This window comes from Triplophysa rosa, linkage group LG13, assembly GCF_024868665.1.
Source record: "Triplophysa rosa linkage group LG13, Trosa_1v2, whole genome shotgun sequence".
NCBI classification, from domain to species: Eukaryota; Metazoa; Chordata; class Actinopteri; order Cypriniformes; family Nemacheilidae; genus Triplophysa; species Triplophysa rosa.
The window spans coordinates 16,175,279-16,182,277 of record NC_079902.1 but is presented as its reverse complement, the minus strand read 5'-3'; positions in this window follow the sequence as shown (position 1 = coordinate 16,182,277).

Genomic DNA, 6,999 nt, shown 5'->3' with positions numbered 1-6,999 from the left:
AGAGAGAGAGAGGAAGAGAGAGACCCAAAGAGAGAGAGAGAGAGAGAGAGAGAGAGAGAGAGAGAGAGAGAGAGAGACGAGAGAGAGAGAGAAGATGAGAGACTTCACAATAAATTCTGTCATCGTTTGTTTAGCCACATGTCATTCAAAACCTTTACTCTTTCTTCTGTGGAACACAAAAGAAGGTATCACAAAACATCTCTGGTTTTGTGTCCATACAACGGAAGCCTGTGGTGTCCAATGTTGTTTGGTTACCAACATTCTTCAAAATATCTTCAATGCAGAAGAAAAATACTCATACAGGTTTGGAACGACAGTTTGGCTGAAATATCCCTTTACATGTGAATTTCCGAACTGCCCCCTAGTTGTCATAGCTGCTGGCCATATACTCACCCTGTTTTGGAACTTGGTAACTGGTTTCAAGCTGGTCCAAACTGCTTAATATTTGGTCATTGCCTGGGTGACCAAAAACCATGTTGCTAAAAATCAACTAAATATACAAATAAAATCTACAAAATCTTGGACCAGAAACATAATTGCTCAACTGAAGACCAAAACAGAATGTCTTATGATCACCATACTTTCTATAGAGTACCGAAGATATTCAAAGCAAAGACTGAGACAGAAGCAATAGGCTACAGTAAAATGAAACCCTACTGGAACTGATATATTTCACAACAGTATATATGGACGGGAGGGTCAAGAGCTAATACAAAAGAGCTAATAAAGACTCCTGTTAACATGATTTACCAACAATAAAGTTCAATTGTTCCTTTAAATATGAATTTGGGCGCATGCAATTATCCTCTTAACCACAATTCTTTAATTAAGCTATCATTCTGTTTGCAGCACAGTAATGAGAAAAAAAAACATGTTAGCAACTATTAAAAGCAATTCAGGTTTGTGAATTCATTTAAATAACAGTTGCAATTAGTGCATTTCTCTAAACAACGGTCGGATATTGAGTATTCCACAGTTAACAATGAATCTTTCATTATCATTTTGTAAGCACTGATAAAACAATTTACAATCAAAAAATGAGTAAATTTTAAAGCTGTTAAATCAATTAAATTTACTGTTTACATTGAGTAAATGTAAGTAAAAAAATTAAGTAAATCCGAGAAACTCAATTATTTCTTTTACAATTCACAAAAAAATAGTAAGTGTAAATATAATTTGATCAATAAATACTTATTTTTCATTAAATACACTGAAATAATATATGTACAGTACATTGTTGAAAAATTATCTGTTGAATGTTTAATATTTTTTATTACTTTTTTTTATGACAACTGAATTCATTTTTAGAGTTTTTTTGCATCATGTAATTTTGCATTATTTACGTGGTATAGGTCGTATATAAAAAATCTGTATGTATATTATAGCCTGTAATTTTGCACTGCTTTCATTTTCTGAGAGGTTAACGCTGAGGATTTAATTTTTAAAAAAATAATTTTTCATTTGATGCAAATGAGAGGCTGCCTCTCCGGATGTAAACAGACTGAATTTCCAATGCATATGATTTATTGAATGAAGCTATGATTTTAGCCAACTCAAAACTATATTTTAGCCAACTCCAATTTCCACACTGCACAGCTATTTATTCCTTCGCAAGGGGTCACTTGTATGTTTAATAATTAATTCAGCATATGTTGAGCTGTCAGTTGTAGCGCTTTGATCTAGCCCGGCCTGTCTCTAGCATTGCCAGTTCCTGTGCAATCATTGTCTCAACTATTAACACATGCTGTAGACTGCATTGTGCATACACAGTAATATGGTTAAATAGCATGCAGTACTTTTATTGATTCTGTGTTGCTTGTGCAATCACAACTTTAAAAAGTGAGGTTCTGAAGAGATACACAGTGCATTATAAACAGTCTGAAAATGAATTCTCACAGTAAGGGATAAAAATAAAGCAAACACATGCTGGAATAGGAGAGATACCCTCATGACAAACAATATATTGTGATTGACAGGACCCTGCATGTAGAAGAGAGAGAGACCCTCATAAAGAAGAACTAGGAACGTCAACCTGTCAGCGCAGCAGAATCAATGCAGGAAAATCAGGCGTATGGGGGGCATTTGAAGTGCAGGAGTAAGGTGGAGATTTGCTGAATTAAAAGGTCTCTAAAAATACCAGCAGAAAATAAAAATGGCATATTCCATAACCAAGATTAATATTTTTTTAGAATGCATATGAAAAAACATAGATGTTAATGTGAATATAAAGCGCTCATTCATCTCAAATCGTGTGCTTTCTTTGATTACATCATCATGTAATTTTAGGGCTCACTGCTAGTGTGGGGTATTGTCGCGATTAATGTAGTCATAACTCACAATACAATCTTAAATGCAAAATTAGGCGAATGGGAGTATGTTCATATTTACCGTGAGATAGTTAAGGGCAGAAAGCTAATAAAGTTATGTTGCCATGGCAACACCCCTCACCAGTACAAATGTCTAAAGCAGAGGGAAGGAGTGTGGAACAAGAGCTTGCAATATGCTGTTTCCTTCGCTTGATATTTCACTACTTTCTGTGTCTCGCTTTTGCTATTTAAATCTTTTGCTGTTCAAATCAGACCAAGGTATTACAATACACTGAAACAATAACAATAAATAAATATATAAAGACCATTTTAATCGCATTTTGCTCAAAGGGAGAATCGTTTATTCATTCGCAATTCTATAACAGTTTGTCTTAATAAAACTATATGTAACATCTACGCTATCAGTACAACTGCATAATTCTCCTACGATTTTATTCTCTAGTTGAGTCATGATTTTAAACTAGATCCACTTGATCAGTATGTATGCCTGCCTGTGGCTTCACTATTAGGACAGCTAAATTTGTTGCTTTTCATAAAGCCCCCCTTCGTGACACGCATAAAACATTGGCCATGTGTTTTTTACATAGTGTTATATAATTGATGAATTGATCGTACACTTGGAGGTTAATAACCCTGAATCAGAGCCCAACACCAATGTGGGGCACACCTGTGTGCTTTCTAAATATACCTGACATATAAAAACTAGGCCCCCTAATGTGGGCTTCCAGCTAGACAGCGCGCTATGAATACGCATGTTATTCTTCCACTGTACTACCCCATGCTGAGAGAACGGAAATGTAGTCAAATTATGATCATTTAGTCACCCAATAAAACAGAATACATTTTTCTCTGGATTTTTGTGATAGTGAAATAATCAAAACTGAACACAAATATGACAATCAGCATTCACTTCCGTACACTTTTTCCCATCATCCTTTCTTTTCAATTGTCCATTCTCTCATTGCTTTCGTTGTTTTCAATAATTAACAGCCTGTCCCACTTCACATAGCCAAGCTTAATCAAACTAACAATTAGCTGCAGGCATTTGCCAACCTTCTGATTGATACCCACAATCCCTGGAGATTAATTTGAGCTATTGAGTGGGTGTTTACCAGCGATACAATCACCCACGGGGATGTCGTCACAAGGACATTTCAAACGCGAGGTGTCAAATTTCTGTCCTACATTTCAAGTTTCGAAAAGTTGTTAGTGGCTTTTCAGAATAAGGGAGATGGAAAAGAAAGATGGAATAATTAATGCATACGGTGTCACAGTTTATCTGTCACACATAATCACCGAGTTTAAAATGCGTTTTTGGCTGCCAAAAAGCTTAAATGAGCAAGTAGAGGCCACACGGTGATATCTCATTTCAATCTCACAGGAGGAGTGCTTGAACGATTTTACATTTATAAAACTGCAACTTTACACACATTCATAATTCAGGGTCATGAAACACTGCAGAGGACTGAATACGTGGTCAAGAATTTGTAGATCTCTTCATACAGCCATGTAATATATTGGCCGAGTACCTTGGTTTATATCGCTCCCCATATATTTTTTCTTTATCTCTTGTGGGTTCTCCTTTAAAACATACTCTCTGCTTAATAAGATATAATTTTCCCCTTGGCAAACTAAAAGCACTTAACGTCAGCGTGTTAGTTTAACAGTTGTCTGCACAACAATGTGAATGTGCCCCAGGCCTAAATTTGCCCAAGAGAAAACTAAAGCCAAATAAGGTAGAAAGGGATATGAGATCAGGCTTTCTTTTAAAAAGATATGTATTATTATTTCATCTACCAGAAAACTGGTATTTCTTTCTTTCTGGTTGTTTTTGTACTGACCAAATTCAATGTTGGCTTTGACCCTTTTTTGACCCTTTTTATTTTGTAATATTTCTTTTGATAAAATTCACCTGTTGCCCTCATCCCACCACACACACACACACACACAATTTTTTTAAGTAGGCCTAATCAAAAATTTCTCACAATTTACAAGACCTTAGACGTCTTTGCAACTTCTCAAACACAGAACAACAACAGAAGTAAACAATAAATGCTTTTGGTATGGTGATATTTTTGCAGTGCACAGTATATCTCAAGCCAATAATGATGAATCTGTTCATTTTCAGTAGCGATGACAAGCACATAAGGACCACAGAGTTCATTCCTCTGACAATACACAGTCTAATAAAACGACATTTTTTTAACCGACATTTAACAAAAATTTTGATCACATCATGCATAAAAAATGGCAATGCCAGAAAGCTTAATCTGAAATCTGATCAAATTTATTCTGATACAACATTTTGCTGCTGTCCTTCTAAAACAGTGTATCTCCATATTTTGTGATTAGTCATCTTTTATGTTTGTCAATTGTCACTAAATAATAAAAAGTATAAAAAATGGCTTGTCAACTTTGACATCTAAGAAATCGGTATTTAATCATTAAAAACACCTTGTTTTTTCTGTTTCCTGAAGTAAATTTGGACATCCAAGGTTTTTGAAGGACAGCGACAATTTGTTTAGAAAGTATATACAGTATGTATTCAAAAGTAAAGAACTTATTATTGGTAAAAAGCAAAAAATCGATTTAAAATAAACTTCAAATGTGCTGTTATGATTACATTTAAATATTGTACCTGTTCCAAAAAGACATATGGGAAAAAATGAATGAATTGTATTAGGATACTATTAGTAGGCCTATTAGGGCAAAATCAGGTGGTTTCCAAATGTTTCATCTCTTAAATCCTGGATGTCATTATTGTACTTCCCCAGCCTTCTGTGAGAATAGCACGGTTCAATTCTGACACTTTTAGTGACAGAGATGCAAAACTTTCTCCCTCCAAATTTGCTAAAACAGAGAGATTAATCTGTAAAATCCCAAGAGTCTGCATAGACTCCAGTATTGTTTCTGACGATGCCCTTCTCAATCCCAACGCTTTTGAGATTTATTAGGGGATTTGTATTCTTAATGACACCTGGTCCATTCCACCAGAGCAATGCACAGTGAATAATCCCATCATTCTGCCCAAAATCATCAAGCGTGGCCTAATCCCTTGTTCAAGGCAGTTACACTGACTCCACCCATTAATTCCCCCTTCATAAGGACACAGCTTTGCATACATTACACCGAATGATCTGGCGAATGCTTCCAGCACGTCTTGACGACTTCGCGAAGCTCCACGAGTTGCGTGCCACTTACTCCAACTGCATAAAGACCTCTGCCACATGCTATCAAAGAGCCTTCAAAAACATGTACTCTTTTCTTCCGTTAAAACTTTCTATTTCTGACACATTGCTATAAGGTTCAGGCAATGGGATTTGAGCGCTAGGAGAATGTAGAAGTAGGATTTAGTGCCAGAGACCTCTGGCAAGCAGCCAGGCAGAGGGAGAAGAATCAGAATGGACTTACTGTAGCATGTGTTTCTGTCTTTTGGGTTTTGATGTGTGGCCATCAAGCCTTTTTTAGAAACAACAACTGGAAAACATGCTTTTTGAGGGAAAGGCATGGATATATCTAGAAATAGCTTGCACTTACTGTAATATCCAGGATGACAAAAAATACCATACAATTTTTGAAAAAAGTGACAACCGTGGTTTTCTAATAAGGTCTAAAATACTGTGGTGTCCAAAAGATTCACATCACTAGTGGAAAAAAATCTATTTTATATTCCTTTCCTGTTTAATCCAACACGTTTCCAAATAATATTAGCATAAGAATTCGACTGAAATGTGTATGAATTTCAGAATTTGGATAATTCACCACGCCCCCTTTTCAATGACTGTATTATTTATCATGTATAAGAGAAGAAATTAACTTAGCCTTTGCCTATGTCTTCTCAGCTGTTTGTTATTAATATGGCAAGGTCATGCTGTATGAGCTCTACAGTTTCATCAGGCATTTACTGTTCTTGAATAACACGTTGAATCAGCACCGGTGTTCAGATGTTTTTGTTATATGACATTTCATGTGTTCAAGAATTCAAACAAGTAAAAATCTTTATTCATCACTGCTCGATGAATCAAGTTACGAGATAAAATATATAGTGGACAAGTCAATGTGCAATTTAAAAAGACTGAAAACACCGGACATCCTGCATGTTCATTTTTAACATTTTGAGTAAATTGGTGAATCTATTTTATCCAGGCTGAATGGAGGAGGCATGAATAATGGAAATTGGACGAGTAATTTCAATGAGTTCGGGCAGAAGCCTGGTCAGAACTCATTAAGAATCACAGACGGTCTCCAGCTTCATGCTTTAAGTGTCAATCTCCTCTAAATTTGATTGCGGGAGACATGCCATTATGTACGGCTTGTCATATTATTTCTCTTATTCAACAATGGAGTTAAACTACATCCCTCCACCTGTCTCACAGTGCCGAAAGACCAGCCACAAGAGAACAGACAAAATGAACATAAAATGGTTCACTTCAATACTGTCGGTCCATGAGAATGAGAGCTTGTGCACGTCTCCTGCCTGAGCGTTCAAACTCCCAGAAAGATTAAATGATAGAAAAGAGAGCTGAATCTTGGGGCCGGGAGGGGAATCTGGGTGAGTTTGATTGCCTAGGAAATGTGCAATGAATGTATCAATGATCTATGCCACAGCACTCCAATAAAACCCACTGCTGGTGAATTTATAAATCATGAAACATGGAGGGCAGACTCGCAT